This window comes from Ictidomys tridecemlineatus, chromosome 4, assembly GCF_052094955.1.
Source record: "Ictidomys tridecemlineatus isolate mIctTri1 chromosome 4, mIctTri1.hap1, whole genome shotgun sequence".
Taxonomy (NCBI): Eukaryota; Metazoa; Chordata; class Mammalia; order Rodentia; family Sciuridae; genus Ictidomys; species Ictidomys tridecemlineatus.
Window position 1 is genome coordinate 200,291,547 of NC_135480.1, and position 25,506 is coordinate 200,317,052.

At 37.4% G+C, this 25,506-nt stretch overlaps 1 protein-coding gene and 2 pseudogenes across 7 annotated transcripts in view; all 3 read right to left on the reverse strand.

The window, feature by feature from the left end:
• The window catches only part of Nr6a1 (nuclear receptor subfamily 6 group A member 1), a 229,022-nt gene that overhangs the window by 46,504 nt on the left and 157,012 nt on the right, over nt 1–25,506 (reverse strand). The gene's annotated exons all lie outside the window — the stretch shown is intronic.
• LOC144377357 (centrosomal protein of 83 kDa pseudogene) lies at nt 1,342–25,502 on the reverse strand (annotated as a pseudogene).
• Nucleotides 12,121–12,299, reverse strand: LOC120890248 (U1 spliceosomal RNA; annotated as a pseudogene).

The window sequence follows — 25,506 nt, forward strand, 5'->3', positions numbered from 1 at the left end:
AAGGCATGAATGCTGCTGTGGACAAAAATCCCTGAAAGGGCTGGACATGCAGCTTAGTGGGAGAGTACTTTCCTAGCATGTACTATGCCCTGGCACTGCCACACATACACACACACACACACACACACACACACACACACACACACACACAGAGAGAGAGAGAGAGAGAGAGAGAGAGAGAGAGAGAGAGAGAGAGAGAGATTGGAGTGTCAGTCCCTGGTAGGATTTACATTCCAGAGGAACAACTATTCTGTGTCCAGGCCCTATCCTAGGATATAAATAAATCAGCATGATCCCTGCAGCCGAGGAATTCATTGATTTGCAGCAAACAAGTTAGGACGAAGGGAAGTTAGGAAGTTAGGAAGAGGAAGACTATTCTTCTTCCTCTTTCTTAAAAGATCTTCATCAGAGGCCAAGTCAGAAAACCAGACACTTGAACCACATTCCTAAGTAAGAGGCAAGATATAATAGCTGAGGACATCGTTATACTTTGAAAAAGAGTCCTTACAATTAAAACCTAATTGAACCCTAGCTCTGATTTAGAGCCTAATTTGAACCTAATATGAACCACCAACTGGGTAAACTGGGCAAAATTAAGTTTGCCTAGGTATTATTTGTATGTTTGCCTAGGTAAACTGGGCAAAATTAATACTTTGCCTAGGTATTATTTCCTCTGTCTGTAAAATAAGGACTATAATGGTATCTATATCCCATGGATAAAGAACTCATCTCAGTGCTTAGCTACAATAGTCATTTAGTAAGTGTTATTATTGTCATTATTTTTATTATCCTAACAGGTATAGACATAATGCTACTCCTCTCAAGAAAAGCATTTGAAGGTAATTTTAAAGAAAGGAGGGTCATGGCGACATACATAAGAAGGATATAGAGAAAGAAGGAAGCTTGTATTTATGGAGCTCTTATGATATGCCAACTTTGTGATAAGTCTCTATGATCACCACTGTAGTAAGATGAATTAGGGCCACCCATAGGTACCAGGCCCTAATCCCTAGAACTGTGAAATGCTACATTACAAGGGAAAAGGACCTTTGGAGAGATGATCAAATTAAGGATCTTGAATTGGGACGATTATTCTGAACTATATGGGTGTCTCCAAATGTAATCACAAGCATACTTATGAGATAATTTATTATATTATTATTTTATTTTCTGGTTCTGGGAATTAACCTGGGGATGCTCTACCATTAAGCTACATCCCTAGTCCTTTTGATTTTTTTGAGATAGGGTCTTGCTTAGTTGTGGAGGTTGACCTCAAATTTGCAATCATCCTGCCTCTCAGTCTCCTGCGTAGCTGGGTTTAGAGGTATGTACCTGACTTAATTTAGTTTTCTTCATCTGTATTAATCTACTAAAATATAGTGGGAAAAAAATGGGCCAAATTAGCACTTCAAACTTAAGACCACAGCTCACAGTAACTGCAGTTGATAAAGAGTTGAGGGTTTAAACATGACAGATATTTGAAACCCTGAATAAGGTAATCTGCTTGCTATCTACAAAGATATCAATAGGTAAAAATAGTGTGGGTAGAGAGCATATTCTAATTAATCAGAGAAATTGAATGTCTGTCTTATCAGAAGTATTAGAAGGTCTCAGACTGCAAACTTTAAATACCAATTCCTATGAATGGAAGCTGGGAACATTAAAGTAAAAACCACTGAATGAGCTAGGATTCTGGCTCAGTGGGAGAGTGCTTGCCTAGCATGTATGAGGCACTGGGTATGAGTACCAGCACTGTATATAAATAAATGAATAAAATAAAGGTCCATCAACAACTAAAATATACATAAAATTTTTTAAAACCCACTGGAAATTGTTGTCTTTTGTGCTCCTTCCCTAAAAGTAAGCAGAGAGAAAATCAAGACAGTATTTATTTGTTCATTTATTTGGTACTGGGGATTGAATCCAGGGGCATGTTACCCCTGAGCTACATACATCCTCAGCCTTTTTAATTTAAAAAAAATTTTTTTTCGTTGTTGATAGAACTTTATTTTAATTTATTTATATGTGGTGCTGAGAACTGAACCCAGTGTCTCACACATGCTAGGTAGGTGCTCCACCACTAAGCTACAACCTCAGCTTCCCTTTTTATTTTTATTTCAAGGCAAAGTCTTGCTAAGTCCTTAAGGCCTAGCTAAGGTTGGTATTGAACTTGCCAACCTTCTGCCTCAGCCTTCCAAATCTCAAGGATTATAGGCATGTGCCACCATGCCTGACCCAAGATAAGTTTTTTAAAAACTTTAAACTATGAAATCAAGAAGACTGGGATAAGGTGAACAGAAATAAATGGCAACCAAGGGAACAGGCATAGGTGAGGAGGTAGAATTGATCTCAGGGTCCACAGCAAGATAAACCTCAAGGTGGAGAGGGGTGGGGGAGTGGAGTGGCAACTGTTGGCTGTATAAATCTCTGGGGCAGAGACAAAACAAAAAGATTAAAACCTGGCCAAGAGATTAAGAGCTTGGATTCCAGAATCAGATTCCCTGGGTTCAAATCTAGCTTCTATCACTTGCTCGCTGTGTTTTTTGTCAAAGTTTCTTTTTTTTTTTTAAACATATCTTCTTTTTTATACTTTATTTTATTGATTTATTTTTATGTGGTGCTGAGGATTAAACCTAGTGCCTCATACATGCAAGACAAGCACTCTACTGCTTGCTGAGCCACAACCCCAGCCCTTGTCAAGGTTTTTAAACTCCATAGAATTATTTCAGTTTTTAGTCTATAAAATGTGAATAAAAGATTACATTAACTTTTCTCAAAGAACTGTTGTGAGAATCAATGAAACTGCCTCTAAATAATATGGAGCTCTAGTTTTCTCATGGTCTATACTAGAATGAAAGAGCTCTGTGAAGAGTAAGAGCTTGATAATATTGTTGATAAAGTCTTTTTTGTCTTTTTTTTTTAAACCTAAAAACTTAAAAAGAATTAAACTAACACAGAAGAGGAATACTCAAGCTGGTGGCAGGGGAAAGTAATGACATTTTCTAGCAGAGATGAGTTTTGAATTATGACTACCAGTTAGGGAAGCAAAGGTGGAGGAGAGAGAGAGGCGAAGAAATATTTAGCATATAAAGTCATGTCTTCAATTTGGTGCTTAGAAACCCCTTTTCACCTTGGGTTTCCTCTGAGAAGAATCTTATTCTTTCTTAAAAGAGCAAGTAGTTCAGCAAAACAACCAATAAAAGTCATACAGCCTGGTGTAATGGTGCATGCCTGTAATCCCAGAAACTCAGAAGCCTGAGGCAGTGGGATGGCATGTTTGAGGCCATCCCAGTCAACTTAGTAAGACACTGTCTGAAAACAGTGAGCTCAGTGATAGAACTTTTGTTCCAGTTGAAGTATGCACATTTTTTCATGTGTACATACACAGTGGGATTCTAGCTATCAAGGTGTAAAGTCTGAAATACATTGGCTTGGTGTTTAGGATGCCCTTGGTATCAATTTCAGCTTTGCCACTTCCTTCAATTAAGTCTCACTGTGAACTATAAAATCTCTATTGCAACAACAGAGATGACTTGTACAAAAACTATATATGCTATTGATTTCCATTTGTATTAAGTGGGGGCAAAACTGGCAAAGGGAAAGAGACATGCATAATGGAGAGCAGGGAATGGGGAAAAACTTTTGGATCCTGGTAATGTTTTATTTCTTGACTTGGGTGGTGCTTGCTTTGTAGTAATTCATTAAGCTATAAATTTATATTTTATGCCCTTTTCTTTAAGTGCTAATATTTCACAATAAAAAAGTAAAAAACAAAAGAAGCAGGATACTACAGAAAAAGAGAAATAACATCAATGAGAGTGAAAGGAAGGAAAATAAACGCAAGGTTGCTTCAGGCAACTGTACAGGATATTAATGTTAAGCAGAGAGACTTTATGGAGAAGTGGCAGGAGATAAGTACAAAAAATTAGTTTAGAATATCCTGCAACAATATTCTCTTACAGAAGGCTACTGAGGTTGTTTTTTATTTTTTTAAAATAGAGATTAATCTCATAATGATCTGCAGTGTGCAAAAGAGAGGGAAAAGATGAATGGCATGGGCATCTAGGAAACAGCAGTGTTAAAAAATGGCTGAGTGGAAGTAAAAAGCAAGCCTAGAAAGCCTAGTGAGGGCTTGTTGACCAGATTACAGAGGAAATTAGAAGGATGTGGGGGATAGTGAAGTGTCAAAGATGAACTCTAAACCAAAGTGTCTACAGAAATGCAGTATCACTGAGAAAAAAGTGGAAAGCAAAAACTGAGCAAGGACAAAATCAACAGCTTCAGTTTAAGAGAATATTCAGTTTAAGCAGAATATTCTAAATGCAATTATTTAGAGAACACAGGTAAGTAGAATAAAAACCTATAATTATCAGAAGGTAAGGAATAAAAGGACTTCACAAAGAAGACAGCATTATCAAATTAACAGACCAAAAGTGTGAGGAATAAGAAGAGCTCAAAAATCACTCTAGGGAACCATTTCAATGAACTACTTGGGGCGAAAATGACAGAGTTAAAAACAAGTGACTCATTAAGAAATAATTAGCTAGGTGAAGTGGTGCAAATGGAGCACAACTTTTCATTTCTCTGGCTATATATGATGCAGTCACACTATTTGTGCAATCATACATGTAACAGGGTAATAATGACCATCTCATTCCACTACCCTTCCCACCTGTAACCCCAACTTGGGAGGCTAAAGCAAGAGGATTGCAAGTTCAAGTCCAGCATGGGCAACTTATTAAGACCCTGTCTTAAAATAAAATTTATAAATGACTGGGGATGTGGCTCAGTGATACAGCATTTGCTTAGCATGAGGGAGGCCCTGGGTTCAATGTCCAGGATGGCAAAAATAAATAAACAAGAGGAGTTAGTTATAGATCATGATCAAAGAGTGATAAACATTTTGTAGGAAGTAGCAAAGATGAAACCAGATGCTTTTTTTTTAAAATCTAGAAGAGATCCACACACTTGGTGTTTGTTTTATTGTTCCAATTAGTTACACAAGACATCAGAATGCATATATACTCATTGTACACAAATGGAGTACAACATTGAATTTCTCTAGTTATACATGATGCAGAGCCACACCATTTCACACATGTTCATAAAGTAATGTCTATCTCATTCCACTACCTTTCCCACCCAGCACCCCCTTCCCTCCCCTCACTCCCCTCTGCCCAATCCAAAGTTCCTCCATTTTTCCCTTGTCCCACTCTCCTTTATGGATCAGCATCTACATATCAGGAGAAAACATTTGGCCTTTGAAACAAAGGTTTTTAAAACAACAAAGGGTAATCCAGGCATACTGCAAGATAAAAACTTAAATGAAAAATAAAGTTGGTGAAACAATTTTTTCATGCATTTTATTTTTATTAAGAAAACAGTTGGCTGGGGCTGGGGCTCAGCAGTAGTGCACTTGCCTGGCATGTGTGAGGTCCTGGGTTCAATTCTCAGCAACACATATGAATAAATAAAATAAAGGTCTATCAACAACTAAAAAAAAAGTACTTAAAAAAAGTGGACATGTGAAGGAAAAAAAAAATAGTGACTTGCCCAGGGTCAGGAAAGTAAAATGATTTGCCCAAGTTCACACAGCAAGTCAGTGATAGACATTAGTTTCAACCTTACCACTTAAAAAAAAAATTTTTTTTTAGTTGTAAATGGACACAATACTTTTGTTTATTTATTTTTATGTGGTGCTGAGGATTGAACCCAGTGCCCCACCCATGCAAGGCAAGCATGTTACCACTAAACCACAATCCCAACCCTCAACCTTACCACTTTTTTAAAAAATAAATTTTTAGTTGTTGATGGACCTTGATTTAATTTATTTATATATGGTGCTGAGAACCAAACCCAGTGTCTCACACATGCTAGGCAAGCGCTCTACCACAGAGATACAATTCTAGTCCCTTAATCTTAACCTTTTTTGAAAACAGACTTCCCATTATACCAAATGCTGTCCTGTGGAGGGTACAAACTACAAGAGACACAACAAAATCTGTGAAAAAGGAATCAACTATGTGTATTCTTTTTTTTTTTTTTTTTTTTTTTTTTTAAGTGCTGGGGATTGAATCTGGGGTGCTTAACCGTTCAGTAACATTCCCAGGTCTTTTTATGTTTTGAGACAGTGTCTTGCTAAATTGCTTAGGGCCTTACTAAACTGCTGAGGCTGGCTTTGAACTTGAGTTCCTCTCGTCTCAGCCTTTAGAGCCACTGGGATTACAGCGTGTGTCACTGTGCTGGGCTAGATGTATTCTTACTATTTTATAAGTATTATTACATACCCTGTTAGCAACCAGTTGTACTTTAATTTGGTTAAACAGATGCCAAAACCTATTACAAAAAGGACTCTTAGGGGGCTGGGGATATAGCTCAGTTGGTAGAGTGCTTGCCTAGCATGCATAAGGCCCTGGGTTTGATCCCAAGCACAACAACAAAAAGATCTCTTACTCTCATTCCTCACTCAGCCTTCAAGATACCTCCTGTACCCCCAAGAGGGGCATTTTACCCATTCCAAGGGCTCATCGATTTTTATCAAAACCTGCTTTTCAAACTGTGATAAAGGTCACATTTAGGAAATGGAGAATGTATCTATCTACTCACCTAATCAAAATTATATTGACAATTAAGGCAATTTGGAACTTGTCTGGCCAAAGGGTAGTTAAAACAAAGGGGTCTGTTTCACCTCAATTACTGGTTCCAACTCCCTGATCAGCTGCACATTCTAAGTATTGACTCCACCCAATTTCACAGGTTGCCACCATTGAAATGAAGGCCTCAGGTGATATAAAATATTGAAATTGGGAACAGAAAATTTTGAAATTTCATTTACAAACAGATTTTAAACATAAATAAATACAAATCAGAGGAGCTTTCCTTTATTCATATACATTCCTACTTTATTGCATGGACCACTATAAAATTCCATTTCCGTCTGGGCATGGTGCACGCCTGTAATCCCAATGGCTTGGGAGGCTGAGGCAGGAGGATCATGAGTTCAAAGCCAGCCTCAGCAATGGCAAGGTGCTAAGCAACTCTGTGAGACCCTGTCTCTAAATAAAATACAAAATAGGGCTGAGCATGTGGCTCAGTGGTCAAGTGCCCCTGAGTTCAATCCCCATATGAAAAAAAAAAATCCGTTTCTGGAGGTCACATATGTAGTTCTTCATGAGACATTGCTAAAGAATGGCATTAGTTGAATGAAAACAAGTGAGCAATTCACAAGACTAGTATGAACTGATAGGAGGAATAAGTACTAGTGTTCTACAGCTCAAGAGGGTGACTACAGTTTACAACAATTTATTATAATAAAGAACTACAAGAGAGGAGTTCAGAATTTCCCAATATTAAAAAAAATGAACATTTAAGAAAATGGAAATGCTAATTACCCTGATTTGATCATTATACCTTATATACATGTTTCAAGTTGTCATATTCTACCCCACAAATATAATTAAAATTTGGCTTTAATAAGATTGGTACGGGAGCTGAGTGCCGTGGCTCACACCTATAATCCTAGAGACTGAGGAGGATCACAAGTTGAAGGCCAGTCTTGCAACATAGTGAGACCCTAAGCAACTTTACAAGATCCTACCTCAAAATAAAAAAAATCAAAAGGGCTTGGGATGTGGCTCAGTGGTAAAGTGCCCCTGGGTTCAACCACTGACAAAAAAAAAGATTGGTTTCGACTGAATGTTTGGGAGTCTGATCACTGAAAGAAAATGGCAAAAAGACAAAAAAATTACTGATGCCATTAACTGCTTAGGCCTAAAAACAAAGGTGAAACAGATCACAAATTATAAATAGCTGAAGCTACAGGAAGTGAATCCAGGGAAAATGCCACCCCTCCACTCAACATTCCAAATAAAGATGGGAGTCAGAAAATAAAACAATTCTAGTTCCTTCCTCTCTCCTATATGCAGGAATCTTTGAATCAGGAATCAAGATTTATTTGTGATGAAAACAGTTTTTATTTTCATTGCAAATTTAGGTTTTCCAGTTGGAGAAAAGTACTTGCAAAGCTATGGTTTGTCCTATATAGACTGACACTGAGAACTTTAAGTATTCCTTATTCACTTATTAAAAAAACGATTACTTAGGGAGGCACAACAACTTATCCTAAAATAAAAAGCGTTGGGGGTATGGCTCAGTGGTTAAGCACCTCTGGGTTCAACCCCTGGTACCAAAATAAATAAATAAACAAATAATAATTTAAAAAACTTTAAGTCTGGCTGGGATTGTGGCTCAGTGGAAGAGCACTTGCCTCATACGAGACACTGGGTTCAATCCTCAGCACCACATAAAAATAAATAAATAAAATGAAGGTGTTGTGTCCATCTACAATTAAAAATTCTAAAAAACAAAAAAAAAAACAAAAAAACTTTTAAGTCTGAGGAAAAAAATGAGAAGTTTTAGTGGGCAAAGAGTGAATTCTGCAGCTAGACAGAAAGGCAGAGAAGGAAAGATTACCTAAAAAAAGTTATCACTGGGACTGAGCCTTAGTATAAAAAGTATATCAAAGGGGATTCCAGCCAGAGGAAATGCAAACAGCACAAGCACAGATTTGCTGGCTGCAAGTATTTCAGTGTGCTTTATGAACATGATATCTGATGTGGACAGAGATGAGGGGCAGCTAAGAACACTAAAACTGTGATTCAGGCGTTAAACTGACACAGGGAATCATTCACTAGGGAGGCTGCAGGCATGAATGATCCCCAGGACCACCAAAAAAAGAGAATCTACATTTAGTCTGTATCAAGAAGAACAAAGAGAAAAAACAGTTTCTAGGGAGGATGGAAAACGGGGATAACATAACGCCAGGGAAGTCAAAGAAACAGCTGTGCAAAACCAGGGACAGTCAACAGTGCAGAGAAACTGAGGCATGAAGTAAGAACAGGCTGAAGGATGAGGTTACCTGAGGAAAAAACTACAGGCAGGGCTGGGAATGGAGCTAGATCCAATGGGTAGAAAGTTACTAGGTCAAAGATTTCAAGTCAGAAGAAGGAAGAACTTGGTAACAGTCAAAGCTTTTCTGTTGTGGTAAGGTAGTGAATACTTCATTTATAAAAATATGCTAGTGTTCATTTGTTAGGTCACGGTAGATGACCCCCTTTGGGGACCTCTATGCAACACTGAAACACCTAGTAGTAATCAACATAAATATTTTAATAAAATATTTTTAAAAATCAGGGTTCAGTGATAGACAGTGTGCCTAAACATGCATGAGGACCTGGGTTCCATCACTAGCACCAGGGATTAAAAAAAAAAAAAATTAAAACTAAGTTGGGTGTAGGGAGGCACCCATAATTTCAGTGACTCAAGAATCTGAGGCAGGAGGATGGAAAGTTCGAGACTAGCTCCAGGAACTTAGAGGGACCCTGTCTCAAAATAAAAAGGGATGGGGACATAGCTCAGCAGCAGATACCCTTGGGTTCAATCATAGGGAGGGAGAAAGGAAGATACAGGAACAAAATAACAAATTATAAACAGACCAGGGGTTTGGGAGTGTAGGTCAGTGGAGAGGACCTGCCTACTGTGTGTGAACCCTGGTTTATTCCCCTGCCCAGCAAAAAAACCAAAATACAAACAAAACAAAAAACAAATGAAAGACCATTTTCTTTTTGCCTTGTATGGCACTAATACTGATCTTTTCACTGATTATTATCAGGAATCATCTGAAGGTAACCTCAGGCTTATGAGAGAAATGAACTAGATTTTAAGAAAAGGTAGAAACAATTGCTCTTTTGAAAATGTTTGGTTGGTGAAGGAATACCCATTTTGCAAGTGAGGAAACTGAAGCTCAGAGAAGTGATTTACCCAAGTACAAACCAGTTGAAAACACATGGGGAAACCAGGAATCAAACCAGAGTTTTTTGGCCCTTTCTGCTCCACAGTAGATTTAGCTAGGTGGAGACTCGTGGTATACAAACACAAAAATGGAAGAAATTCCAACAAATTAACTGGGTACCAGAAGTACTTTCACAGTGAAACACTTCCATAAGCAAACCAGACAAGAAAATTTTCTAGAAATTCATAAGGGCAAGCTGTATCCAAACCAGAAGTCTAAGAAAGCCACAGGAAGAGGAGCATGGACATGACATGGATGGCTGTCCTCTCCAGGGCCTGGTGAGCTCCTGAAATCCTACTCAGTAAAATCTATGAAAGGCTGTGACTATCTTCCCAAGGTATGATCATAAAAGAACATCAAAGTGAGGCCTGAAAGATACTGACCATGATTTTACATGAGGAAGACTGACTATATGAGATCTAATTTTTGTTACAATTTACTTGTCCTGAACAGTTTATGGTTTAAGGTTACATTAATCTGAAACTTCCACAACTAAAAACAGGTGCTAACATGGGATATCCTAATATGGACAACAGAGAAGAAAAAAAGATGGTTCATAGATCTAGTCTCTGTGTATATGCATGTGTGTATTATTGAGGACTGAACCCAGGGCTTCATACCTGCTTCTTAGACTTCACTCTACCATAGAGCTACATCTTCAGTGCCTTCTAAATTTTATTTTGAGACAAGGTCTTGCTGAATTGCTGAGACTGGCATCAAACTCGTAATCCCCCTGCCTGAATTGCTGGGATTACAGGTGTGAGTCACCACATCTGGTAGTATCTCTGAATCCCTAACCCACAGGTAATTGATATAAAACGGTAAATGAAGACAGTAGAAAGCTCTCTGCTCTTTTGTCTGAAGTGTGCTATAAGGGTTATGACTCTCCCTGCATGGGAGAATTTGGCATATCAAGCAGTCATCTACTGCAGCCTAAGGAATGAATACCAGCATACTTTCACTACTACAGAACAGCTTTGATTAAGTTTTTCCTTATTCTGTCTGGACATTTTTTACCCTATAACTTTTTACTAGTGCACTAAATCTAACTCCATTCTCTGGGCCCTAGGAACAATGGGCTGGGGGTGTGGCTCAAGCAGTAGTGCGCTTGCCTGGCATGCATGGGGCCCAGGTTCGATCTTCAGCACCACATACAAACAAAGATGTTGTGTCCGCCGAAAACTAAAAAATAAATATTAAAAAAATTCTCCCTCCCTCTCTCTCTCTCTCAAAAACAAAACAAAACAATAACAACAACAACAGTAAAACCACCTGGCAGAATATGGGCCAAGTTATAAGGTCCATATAGGACAGAAACATTGGTTAGTTTTATATACAAAGGAAACCCTAGAGAGAACTTTGATCTGTGAAGGAATGGATGCACAATCCCTAAATGAATGAGCCCTCTTCACATTCCTGCCAGCTGTCTCCTTGCAAATATGTTGAAAGAGACTAATAGACTTTGCTAGAAAGAAACATAGTTCTGTCTCAGAGTTAGAGGCCTGGATATTGGAAGTGTAACACAAAAGAAGCTGCTGCTAGAATTCAGGGCAGGCATGCTGAAGCTTACTCAACACTACTACAAACTGCCAGGTACCATGGAGGGAGAGGTGTCCATGAAGTAGTTCTAAGAAAGCATGTTCTCAACCAAGGGTCCACCTGTCCTCTAGGGGACAAAAAAAAGGGGTCTGTTTTTTTTTTTTTTTTTTTTTTTGTAACAGGGACAATACAGTCTTAACAATATCTTATCTAGACTTTTTCACTAGTTTAGACTAAAGGTTTCTTTTGGCTTTCTAGGACAGGCTGTGCTCATATATTTTACTGAGATAATCACTGTAACTTTACTTACATCTTGTGTAATAGTTGATAACCCAGGGATCAAAGCATTATAATGCTGGTGGATGGGTAATTTTAGGTGCTTTAAGTTTCATTTTATAATTAACACACATTAAAATTGAATTTTGTGAGGGAAGGGGTAAACCGTTCTACCACCACCACAGCCAAGATACAGAATAGTTTCTCTATCCCCAAACCCCTCTTCATTATACAACTTTGTGGTCATACCATTATTTTACTCCTAATCCCTACCACCACTGATCAGTTCTGTTAATTTGGAGAATGTTACCTAAATGGAATAAGAGAGTTTGTAAAATATGTTTTGGAGGGAAGAGTAGTTTCTGGGGGCCTCACACATGCTAGGCAAGCTCTCTACCACTGAGCTATACCCATGTGTACACCCAGTTCTCTAGGCTACTTTTGAAGTGCCAAACTGGAGGAAAATGTGAACATTGTTTCCCTCCCACCCCTCTATTACCTCAAAAGTAATGCAGCTGAGATGCCCACATTTGGGGGAAATTGCAAGGATCAACACATCCTTAGTGCAATGGATAAGCCTTGCCCTGGAAAAACCACCTTGGTGATCATGGTGTCTCCCTTGCCAGGTAAGTACTGTGTGTAAACTTTTGAAACTGGCTTCTTTTGAGATCCATCCAAAATGTTACATGCATCAACAGGTTTTTTTTTTTTTTTTTTTTTTTTACTACTCAGTAGTATTCTGTATTTGTTGATCCATTTCCATTCACCTCTTGAAGAACATCTGTATTCTTCCAACTTGGGGTGATTTTGTAAAAAGCTGCCATAAACACTTGTGTACAGGTTTGTGTGTGGATCTAAGTTTTCATTTATCTGTGGCAAATAAGTAGAATTACAGGGTCATTGAGGCACAGTTCACTCTTTTGAGAACCTGTCAAAGTGTTTCCTAGAATGGTTGTATCATGTGCATTCTCATCTTAATAAATGAATGCACTGCTCCACATTATCCCCACGACATGATATTGTCATTTTTTATTTTAGTCATGCTAACATGTAGCTTTAACTTGGGCTTCTCTAGTTTAGTTGCCAGCCATATATCATCTTGGGACAAGTATTCATTCAAGTCTTTTGAACTTTTTTTTTTTAATTTCTTAATATTTATTTTTTAGTTTTCAGTGGACACAACATCTTTTTTTAAAAAATATTTATTTATTTATTAGTTATTGGCAGACACAACATCTTTGTTCGTATGTGGTGCTGGAAGATCGAACCCGGGCCGCACGCATGCCAGGCGAGCGCGCTACCGCCTGAGCCACATCCCCTGCCCTCTTTTGAACTTTTAATTGGGTTGTTCTCTTACAGAGTTTCGAGAGTTCTTTATGCCTTTTGGATACAGGTTCTTTTTTGATAAGTTTTCTTTATAAATATCAAATGACTGAAGATGGACAGGAAATACAATTTCTAGTTACTGAAGTGGTTTACTTATATTTCCATGAAATTCTAAAATCATAGTTTATGCTTTATACCTTTTACCACTCCTAGTCCTCATTTTTTAAAAATAATTTTTAGTTGTCAATGGCCCTTTATTTTATTTATTTATATGCAGTGCTGAGAAGCAAACCCAGTGCCTCACACTGAGCCACAACCCCAGCTCCTCCCAGTCCTCTTTGATAATCAAGGGGGTTTTCACACAACTCTGCAGTGCTTTGGGGGATTTAGGAATGTAAAGCAATTGAATTGCTGTATTATGATCTAGTTCTCTGTAATCTTCTCCCTAGATATAAATTGCTTTTATTTTTTGCTTGAGAAAGGATTATTTCCAGTGTGTGGCATGAGGAAGGACAGAAATAAGTGAGGCCAGAGACAGGCTAGAATCTGATCATACAGCAAGTACTACAGACCATGGATTTTATTTCCTGTTCAAGAGGTAGTGATTAATGGGCTGGGGATGTGGCTCAAGCGGTAGCGTGCTCGCCTGGCATGCGTGTGACCCGGGTTCGATCCTCAGCACCACATACCAACAAAGATGTTGTGTCCGCCGAGAACTGAAAAATAAATATTGGAAATTCTCTCTCTCTCTCCCCTCTCTCACTCTCTCTTAAAAAAAAAAAAAGAGGTAGTGATTAAAATATTTGGAGAAGAATTTTTTGTTTTATTTATTTGTTTTTCTTTTCTTTCTTTAGATTTTGAGACAGGGGTCTGCTTTGTTGCTCAGGTTGTCCTCAAACTTATAATCTTCCTGCCTCAGCCTCCTGAATAGCTGGGATTACAGGCATGAGTCATCATGTCCAGCCTGAGCAGAAGAATTCTTATTAAAGATCTTTCTAACTCCATTATAGAATGGATTGGAAAGTGAGTATAGGGAACTCAGGAGAATTAGAGACACCAGTTAATATATGAATAGTCATCTCAGTGAGAGATGATGGTGGCTTAAACTAGGGTGGTAATAGCAGCAATGAAGAGTAGATTTGAGATCTATTTTGGCCGGGAAAGTGACAGAATTTGCTGACGGAACATAAAAGAAGATAAAGGAATTAAGGGACATTCTGAGTTTTTAGTCTTGAACAATTGAAGGATTTGGGTTTTGTTTACTAAAATGGGAGAGATTATCCAAGAAAACTTGCTGATATGAGGGGTAGGTGTGGCATCTGGAATTCTGTTTGACTTTAACAAGTTTGAGATGCTTGTTAGATACCCAAATGGAACTGTTAAGCAGTTGAGATCCAAAAGTCTGAAGCTAAATGGAGGTTTTAAATTAAAGATAGACTTTTGGGAATTATCCCAATCAAAGGCTGAAGTCACCAAAGGAGAGACTATTAGTAGAAAAGAAGTCAAGGGTCTAACTCCTGGGGGACATGCGAACATTTAGAAGACACCAAGAGCAACTATAAAATAGACTAAGAAGCTGTTGGTTTGAGAAATAGGAGGAAAAGCAGGAGATTGGTATCCTGGAAGCCAATCAAGGAAAGAATTTCAAAAAGGAGAGAATTCAGATGTTGGCCAGTTTCTTTCATTCATCAGCAAACTTTCTCAAGTGCTTTCACTGTATAAGACTCAATGGACAGATACAGCAGTGATTAGGACAGATAAAGTGTCTCTCTGCCTAAAGGTTCTGTATATATTTTAAGGATTTCAATGTGAAGTTGTATTAGGATTCTGGGAGTTCCCATCCTTAAATTTCAAGAACCTGCCTGAATATTCCTGATGATTCTAATTTCCCCCATTTTTGCAAAGAGACATCAATTTATTATTAGAATAGAAAGTTCAGAATGCAAATTCATGTGGTTCAGAATAGCAATGACTGAGTGTCAGAGATGCATGAATCATTTAAAGGCCAAATAAAATACAGAAGCAGCTGCAGTATGGGAGTTACTTACACTAACATGTACAAATTACTTTCCTTCTCTGGACTCACCTAATCACTTGAGTAGGAATTACAGTTATATTCTTTTCAATGAAAAACCTCAATCGCCAAATCAAACTGTAATTCAGTATCAGATGATGGAATCACAGGATTGTGACTGTTGGAAGCCATAACAATGAAAGTTCCTGTGAGTATATTTGGAAGAAGCCCAAAGACATTTTTGGGGGGGGGTACATACACTTTTTCTAAAGGATATTTTTTTCATTCATTCAACAAATCTTTATTGAACACCTGTTATGTGTCAGGCACTATTTTAGGAGCTGGAGTAAAACAACAAACAATAAATCTTTCTTTTTCCAATCTGCACCATTAACATTTTCTGTAGCCTTTACCTTCAAAGATTAGGAATAGTAGTGACAAATTTTTTTTTAAATTTTTTTTAGTCATACATGACAGCAGAATGTATTTTGACATATAATACATACATGGAATGTACATACATCAATCATATTGTCTATTCTATTCTGCTGCCCTTCCTATCCACCCTACTCCTCCCCCATCCTTTTTCTCTATCCAATCTAATGTGACACACTTTTTTTTCTTTTTCCCATTATAACATCATATAAATTTAACACAGATATAAAATTTAAATATACCAATATTATAACATTATACTAATATAAAACTATGGAAGCAAAGTAGAAAATAACAAATACATAAAAGTCAAATATATAAAATGTGAGATGGTAAGAGAAGGCAGGTCAGGGATAATTTGCTTATGAATCCAATAAAACCCTACAATAACAAGTTGAGAATTGGACCCAAATCTGGAAGAGTAGGTCCTATAGCCAATGAGGAAAGGATGAGAAACAGAAGTATCTTTATTGGAAGAAATTCCATCTATGAAAGGTCCTGAAAACATAGAAAGAAATAGGTTCCACATAAAATCCACATCTTACTGGTCAATGTATTTATTTCTTGGTCAGCTTTATGCAATTTACTGGTTAAAAAGTATTTTGTTCATTGCTTGATTGTAGCTTTTTTTCCCAAACATTCAGCCTATAGCTTAGCTGAGTTGTTTTCAGCTCCAGGGACTTAACTGTAGCCAGTGCATCTCAGCTAACTGTTGTACCTGTATTCTTTGGATATTTCCTAACTAAGCATTAGAATTCTCTTTTTCAGCCCTTAATTCTGGTACTTCAGCCTCTAAACCTTTTAATTTCTGAGTCAAATGGACTTTTTCTTGTACAAGTTGATCCCTTGTGAGATCAACACTAAACAGCTGATTATGTAGTTCTTCTTTATCTGTCTCCAGTCTTGCAATCTCTGATTCAAATTTTATTTTTTCTTATTCTGAAATGCATGCAAACTCTTCTTTCTGATATTCAAATTCTGACTTGAGAAATGTTATGTTCATAGTGAAGCTTATTATATTTGGCTCTATAATTCACTTCTTCATCCAGATTCTGTAAACAATCTCTCATTGGAGTTTCTAATTCTTATTGTATTTGGGCTCTTAACAATTCCAATTTTTGTGAGGTTAACATCTGAAGTTTTATTTCTTCTAAGTCTTTAGTTTTCTCTACTAATTCCCCTTTTATCTTTTCAAGCAGTAGCTGAAATTTTTCCTTTTCATTCAATAGGTGCTTGAGTTCATTTTGTAACTTTATGTACTCACCCTGCAATCTGGTGTGTTCAACTTCAACAGTCTGATAATTAGTTTTATGATGGTCACATTGTAACTTTTCACCAATTAACATTTTTGGAACTCAGATTCAGAATTTAGTCCACTGTTTCTACCAGGTGGAAAAACGTTGGGAAAGGTATCCATATTGGTAAGTAAGGTGACAACTATGTAAAAATAAGATGTGGCTTTCTTATTTAGTTCGTTTTTCAAAAGTATTTCCCACTTCCTTCTCACTAAGACAGACTCTCAGGAAACCAAATTATACCATACTTGCACACAGTCCTTGCAACATGAACGCAGAAAATTTAATGGTGATGGTGTTCCTCCCGCCCTGGGAGGACACTTCCATAGCTCCAACCATCCATACCCACTCAACTCTGCTCTTGGAGGCACTGGGGCTGAGGAATAGTAGGGTCCCACGGCTCAGCTAGCCATGTCTGGGGAGGTCCCAGCAGCTGCTTGCACCACATGCTGCAGAAAAGGCGCTGGAGGACAGAGAGAGCCTCAGGCTCAGGACCCTGGGGAAATATGAGCTCAGAGAGTAGAGAGGCAGGCAGCAAGGAGCCGGTGCTGCGTCAGCCTTTGCCCCCAACATGCAGCCAAAACACCACCTCAGCCTATACCCACCACCCCTTCAGCACCACAGTGCCTAAACAGTCCCCCGACTTCTACAAGGTATTTTTGGCAATTCTGGTTTGGCTCTTTTGGCATAACTGCATCATATGTAATTTTTGCCTTTCTAATAAAGTAAATTAAACTCAATTGTGGAAGATATTTCTAAAGAGAACTATAGTCCCTGATAGATAAATCACAATCATGATCATAACAAAATACCACGAAAATTTGATGATTCACATCTTCATTTACTAATACTCTGCAAGTCTTTTACCTATAATCTCTCAATTCTCACAATAAGCCTATAAAATTAATACTTATAAAATAAGTATTCCTATCTTTATAGACGAGGAAACTGATGCTCTGAGGCATTACGTCACACAACTAAAATGGTGACTGACTAGAATACAAAGCTGGCATTGCTTTTGCTTCTATAACTACAGTAAAAATAAAACAAGAAAAAACGAGACATTGAGAGTAACTTACTACAAAAGCTCCATAAAAAAAGACCATAAATAAATTTTTGGTCCTCTAACACATACAGTAGTCTCTGAAGTACAGGCGAATGTGAATAGGAACAGTCAGGCTGCTAGGGAGAGCTAGACGCATACAGCTACTATATGAAGATACCTGACTGGTGGGCAAATACAGCAGACCTCAGGCATGCAAGAATTATACAGTTCACTCAGGTAAACTGTACCCCTTCATCACAGGCACTCTGAACTTTAAAATTTATGGGGTACTTTTTCACACATTTCTATTTCATTCTCACAGGAAATCACAGGTTCTCATTTTTATTTTATTTTTTTTAAAGAGATAAATTTTTAATATTTATTTTTTAGTTTTCGGCGGACACAACATCTTTGTTTGTATGTGGTGTTGAGGATCGAACCTGGGCCGCACGCGTGCCAGTCGAGCGTTCGAGCGCGCTACCGCTTGAGTCACATCCCCAGCCCCACTGGTTCTCATTTTAAAGTTTTTTTTTTTTTTTTTAGTTGTAGATGGATGCAATACTTTAATTAATTAATTAATAAGTTAGCTCAGGACTAATCAATGATATTAATCTTTTAGCTTTTATACAGTTGTACATTAATTAATCAACTAATTAGTTAATTAGTTAATTATGTGATGCTGAGGATCGAACCCAGTGCCTCACAAGGCAAGTGCTCTACCATTGAGCACTGATAGCACCTCATTTTACTGATAGGACCTCATTTTACTGATAGGTATTTTGAGACATTTTTGAGTATTTATTAAAGGCAGGAACTTTACAAATTAACTACTCTGTTCTAAGCATAATATATGTAATTTTTCAATCCTCACATTAAATTTGTGATTTAGTATTACTATTATTCCCATTTTACACATAAAGGAATTGAGGCATAGAGACACTAATCAATGGAGCTGAAGCTATATAGTCTAAGCAACATGACATTCAGTATAGGTCAATGCTGAGACTTAAATTCAGACAGTCTGAATTCATAGCTATTGTTCTTAATTACTATTCTACACCATTTTCAGAAATAGAAGTGGTCAACCTGAGATCACAGGCCTAGCTTGATCCTTATCAACTTCCTTGTTGTATAAATGCTAGAAGTACAGATGTGCAGTGAAGGCTGTGGGCTTCTACTGATGAAGGGAAAGCCATAACTCAACAGGCAGGAAAATTAGGGTAACTCAAACAAGTCAATAAAACCAAGTCTGTGTTTGGCACAAAGACCCAACTTATCATTACAGGATGTGAATGAATCAACTTAGCAGTGAAACACGAAAAGACAGAGAGACTGAGCTACTATATGCTCAGGACTAATTAATAATATTAATCCATTATCTTTTATACAGTTGTATAGTATATATTTTCATAAACACAGTTTGGCTCCCTTAAAAATTATATAAATTTTATCGCATTAATTAAAAACATAGTCTTTGGTGTGCACCTATGGTCTCAGCCTCCTGGAGACTAGAAGTAGGACAAAAACATACCTACCGCCCTCCCAAAAAAAGACAGACAGATTAGGAATAGGGCTAGGGATTTGACTCAGTGATATAGTGCTTGCCTGGCATACCCACCTAAAATAAGGCCCAGGGTTAAATTCCCAGGATCGGGAAGTACGGGATGTGAGGGGTCTTCAAGGCCAGTCTGGGCAACTTAGCAAGACCCTATCTGAAAAATAAACAAAACCTCAAACTCAGTATCCAAACAGGAGGCAAGAAGAATTGTTTCCCTCTCTTGTTCTACACTCATCATGGCTTGCTAGATGCTGAGTATCATACTTTCACATGGTCCTTCTAAGCAATAACATATCCAGAGGTCCAGAGGGGAGGGCAGATGACCAGTGTGATAAGGAACTAGAAATCATAGAATAGTCAGTTTGGGGGACTAGGCCATAAAACTCTTGATGGAAAAGGGAAGGGAATAGGTTTTTTCAGGTTGAACATCCACAGATTACATTAAGATGAGTATGCTGCTATTGTAAGGAGTCATATTTTAGCTTCAAATAAGGAAGTAAGCACTTCATCACTGGGGAGGTGTACAAGCCTATTTAGGAGTCACTCCAACAATATGCTTGATTGAAATATTAGAGAAGTTAAATATGAATTCTTCTAAGTCTTCTTCAGTAGTATTATGGTTAAAACTAAATTCTTATCCCTTTTATTCTTTCTTCCAACTCCTGCCTCTGATCAAGGGTTATCTAACAAGTTTGACATGTGGGAAGTAGCTTGAAACTCTGAAATCAATGTCATAATTCATAATATGACAAAATATATAGGTGCCATCCTTCCATTCATACATTCACCACTTAAATAATATTTTTGAGCTTTGCTACAGCTTGGGATATAAGACTACACAGGGACTGTGTTTGTGAAATTTATATTCCTAGTGGAGGAAAGAGTTAATATTCCACTTTCCATACACATTTCCATATTAATATTTTTAATGCAAATGTAATACATACTTGTGTTAAAGAGACAATAGATTTAAAATGTCTTCTTGTCTGTCCCCTTCATTTTCTTTCCCCATCCAAATAATCAAAGATAATCGCTCCCAAACTTTTACCAATATATGCAACAAAACATGCATGTGCTAACATGTATGTTACAGTTTTTCAAAAGAGAAACAGGGTCACATCAATCATACCACTCTATAGTGTTTCTCTGCTTTCTTTGGCTATCTTCCTCGACAGTAAATGTAGATGTGTCTTAATCTTTTTTATTTTTAACATTTATTTATTTATTCATTCATTCATTTAATTTTTATGTGGTGCTGAGGATCTAACTCTGTGCCTTACACATAATCTTTTAAGTAATTGCTTATTATTCCATAGTATACCTATGTTAATTTATTTAACCAATCTATTATTCCCAACTTTTCACTAACTTTACTACTCTTCCCTTTCTGATCATGGTTTAACCACTCTGCTATTTTACAGCCCATCTCCTTTCCTTTTTCTTCCAAAGACCACAACTGCAAAAAGACTTTCTGTAAGGAAAAGGTCACAATTTTTGAAGGAGCCTAATCATTATGAATTGTTTTCACTAGCACAGAAGTAGCATATTAGCAGAGCAATTAGTTCTAGGAGAAGGCTCAGCAGCTTGCCCCACTGGTTGTACAGCATTTTCCAGGCTAAATTTCCAAGGCCCCCTTCCTGACTATTGCTTACAAGGAATGGTGCCTAAGGACCTTTCTACTTGGGAGTGTAAACAGCACCAGCCACACGCTAACTCAAAAATTCATTCCTTTCTTATCTTCTTCAATTTGCTTCTCTTTGAAACTCTTTCCATTTCAGGCCATTTTAAGCATGTTTTGGGCACTCCGATGGAGACTCTCTTATTAATCCCCATAACAATTCTCTAAGATTTGTATTACCATCCCCTATTGTATATATATATATAGTATAGGTCAAATGACTTTGCCAAGAGAGAGTCAGGTTATTGAAGTTCTTTCCCCAACACCAGGAAGCTTGTAGCAATGCAAAAGATGTAGCCAAGTTTTTATGAGCCATCTGGGCAGCAGGAGATCAGTCTTCAACACACCAAGGGATCCACTTAGAGGCTACAGAAGCAGCAGCAGTTTTTGTTTTTGTTTCAATGGTTTAAAAATTCTACAGGAATTCTGATTGGCCCTATTGACAAGCTATCCAGGCCCTCCTGTCTAGTGACTTCTGACCCTCCATGCTTCTCACCCTAATTATGCAAGATCCTTGGATCACAGCTTGAGCATCAAGACCCTTTAGAGTTAGCAATGACCTTTACATTTCTCAGGCTTTTCAAAATATGCAAAACAGCTGGGCACTGGGACCGCCCTCAAACCCTCAACCTTGAAATATGAGTAGATGCATTTTTTCCTGTAATTATGGATTTTGCCAAGTTTGGGGAAAATAACTTTTTATGTGACTAAAAAATAAATTTGAGATGTGGATGTTTTTCAATTACACAAGCAAACTGAGGCATGCAAAAAGAAAATTCTTGCAAAATGATTAATTTCCTCAGTAGCAGGAAAACAGAGAAAAAAATCGACCTGAAAAAATTTGGAGGTAGGAGACTGACTTCCATACTTATGCCTCTGGTATCCTTTTGTTCTTCCACCTCATTGTATTAAGGATGCTAAATCAAACATGATTGCAGTGATGTTTGTGTGTGAAAATGACAAAAGCAATAGGCCAAAATCCCAACCTCATCTTGAACCCTGAAGACTTTTATGGCTTTTCCTTCACTAGGCCCTCCCCCTAATACACATTAAAGACCACATTGTTCAGAAGGGTCATGGTAGGTTTCATACCCCATTTTAATACAATGTAAATGGTAACTGAACTTCCAAGTTTTGTTAGCAATATTTTTATGTCCCTGGAAAATGCCCAATAAAAGAACTGATCCTTTGGTTTAAATATTAATGCAGAATTATAATGTATCAGAGAGTCAGAAACAATGGTATAAAGAAGGCACTATTTATTTGTGGTGATTATATCAGATTTTGTTACATCATTTTCCCCAGGGGAAAAAAAATATATGAATTAGAGATGAATTTAAAATATCCAGATGATCTGTGAAATATTTGCCCTAGGATTAAAAAAGTGTCCAGAATATGTCAAGTCTTAACTCAAGGAGTCTAAACTAAATTAAATCTGCTACTTATTTCAAATGCATGCCTTCCTTCTTCCTACCTCTTATTCCACTTGTATGTCTGCAAGTCAGATTATAGCCCCCCAGTTGGCTTATTACATTTATCCCTGGAAGATTTTGAATTGGAAGAATTATTGAATTGGAAGGCTGTTTATGATTCCACTTTTCTTGGCTCTCACCATCAGCTGTCACCAATACTTTGGTGGTTTAGAGGAAGAGAGGCAGCAATGACTCCATTACTCCAAAAGTCCCTATCGAATTATTATCTTACTCCTCTAGAAAAAGGATACATACACTAAGAAAGGAATATTATAGCTGGGTTTGGGAATGGGAAAGTTGAAAAACTTGGAAAAGGAAAAGTTAAAAAATGAAAATCTGGACTGCAATAAAAGAACAACAAATTTGATGGTACTTCAAAAATCACAATCTCAATAGCAGAATGCTCACTTTCCCAAACTTCAGGTATTTTTGTTTAAAACCCAAATAATATGCATTAATATGTGTCATATCACAACTTCAGTGCATTTTTAAATAAGACCTAAGGTTTTTGTAGATCCTTCAACAAGTCTGGTTTAAATGACCTCAAAATAACACACTAAGAGCATCTGTTTAGCTTAGTTGAAGTTTTGAGAGCCAATACCAGCTGCTGGGGGAGGGATTTCACACATGTGTTACTGGAATCCTAACTAAATCTTGGTTTTTTTCATTCCCTTAATGATACCTCCAAAACCAATAGAGTAAAGCAAACATTAGAATAAAGAAAAAAAGAAGGAAGGGATGAAGGGAATAAAGAGGAGAAAGAATAAAAGATTACTCAATGCTTTGATGCATTTAACCAAGACCAAAATGATCACCCTCTCCAATTCAATACAGTATTAGCATGAGGACAAAAGGCATTTAAAAATCAATTTGGAGTTATTTCTGGTGGGGGTTGCCTAATCTTTGCAAGCTGATGAATGAGAATATTCCCAAATGTTGAAAGGGCACTTAAGTTATTTTTTCTCCTTTAAAGAGCAATCTAATTTTCACAGGGAATTCATTCCATGGCATTGTTTTGGTTTTAGGTGTCTGTCCTGCCAGGCAGGGGCCATGCACAAGGGCTGCATCTATCTTGAAGTGTGCACAATGGCCTCTCTCGAAGCTCTCTCCCTCTGTTATTGATCCTTACAGATGCTCCAAGGCCCTTCCCCCACCTTTCTCCAAATCCCAACCCCCCATTCTGAAAGATAGCTTAAGAAATAAGACTTCCTGCCTAGCGACTGGCCAGGCTGAAAGACCAGATTGTATGACTCCACAGATCAGGCCGGCCACAGTGAAAGCTTGAATAGAGTTAACCCTCTGTGAACTAAAACAAAACATTTGTATGCCCAGCTGTGACAAAGGTTAATTTAAATGGACAAGGGCCCAATATCTAAAACCAGGCAATGCTTTTTTTTACAGTAGCATTTTCACTGACCTCTTTTGTAAGCAGTTGATTTTGTTTTTAAGCTTCCCTCATTCAGCTGGGTTAATTCATTTTGCTTTACTAGAATTTTGTATGGAAGATTCAGGTGAAAAATTTTAAATTCACTTTCTTGTTTAATGAAGGTTCTTGTTTTAGAGCTCTGAGTTATTTTCTGCCATTGAAAGTTAAGAAAAATGGAAGTTTTAACAGTTAATAAAAGATGTACTAGGGGAAATTTTTCCGTATAAATCCTTTTCTTCTCTCAGAGCTAGCAGACAAAACCACTGAGAAGTTCAAACTAGTTGAAAAACATTGAAACTCTACAGAGTTGCTACTTCTAAACTCATGTAACCACCACTCTGGTGCCTCTGCCCACTTCTTAAATTCTTGTCCAATGAAGCCAAAGAAAATCTTACCTCTTAAACTACTACTTTCTGGAAGCTAGTACACAAAAAGCAAAGGAGAAGAAGCTGTTCAAGATAAAACTAATAGATCTTACTCGTAATTGGTAATTTCTATTCTTTGCTTCTACTAACTCACAATAAAAACCAATGAAGTAATTCTGGCATGTAAGAAGCTGGAGAACAACATATAAGGAAGAGAGCAAGACAGCACTATAAAGAAGAATGCTATTATGAGGGGAGTCCCACCCCCTGGTTTTTGCATCCCCAGAGTGAGAATGAAACTGCAAAGCTGCCTATGGCAGATGTTAGCCATGCTGCAAGAGGCAGGGAAGCTTTCCCAGGATGATTTCATAGGGTTAGTGCCATTCCTAGGAATTCATCAACTGCTTCAAAGAGTGAGAACTCTTCCGGCTACAGCTCAGCAGTCCTGCTTGTAAGAATTCAAACTCCGTAATCTCTTAGACTCTGTACTTAATAAACACAGTGAATCCTTAATGCTAAGACTAATCTTTGAGTTGTTTCTATGGCTATACATTTCTTTCCTGGTCCAAATAATAAAGTTATGGAACACTGGGGTTTCTCACTTAAGTAGCAGTCTACCCCAAATAAAGAAGGTATAATGCTATCCAGTAACTATTAACTGCATATACATACAAAATACCCATTAAAAAAAACTTTAAAAAAGAAATTAGCAATGGTTTAGTCTTATACCCCAAACCATAAAGCAGCTAAGTTCCCCCAAAGAGGATGAGGTTGCCTTATCAATGGCCTCATGACCCCAATTCTATCTATAATTAACAGTACTAAATAAGGCTTTGGCAGATGGTAAATCGGATTAAAGAATTTAAAATATAAACAAATTCTGTCAAGAGGTAAACAATTTTTAAAATGTAATTTTACTATGTACTGGAATGTGAAGTGTAAATTTTTTTTCACTATAAAATTTAAATCTATCACCCCTCCCTTTTCTCCTTAAAAACATCAACTACAACAATCAACTCACTATAGTTCTCCATCAGTTCTTTTCTGTATTACAAAACATTTACAGCTAATAGCTATGTAATGAAAACTTATTGGCTAAATTCTGCTAAGATACAAAAAACAGTTGTCTGTGGACTTGCCTCCCTTCCCCCTCAAAGCTACTATTTGATCTAAACCTTCAAAGAAAATTTCTAAACCTTAGATTTGGGCCCCAGACTTAATCAGCCC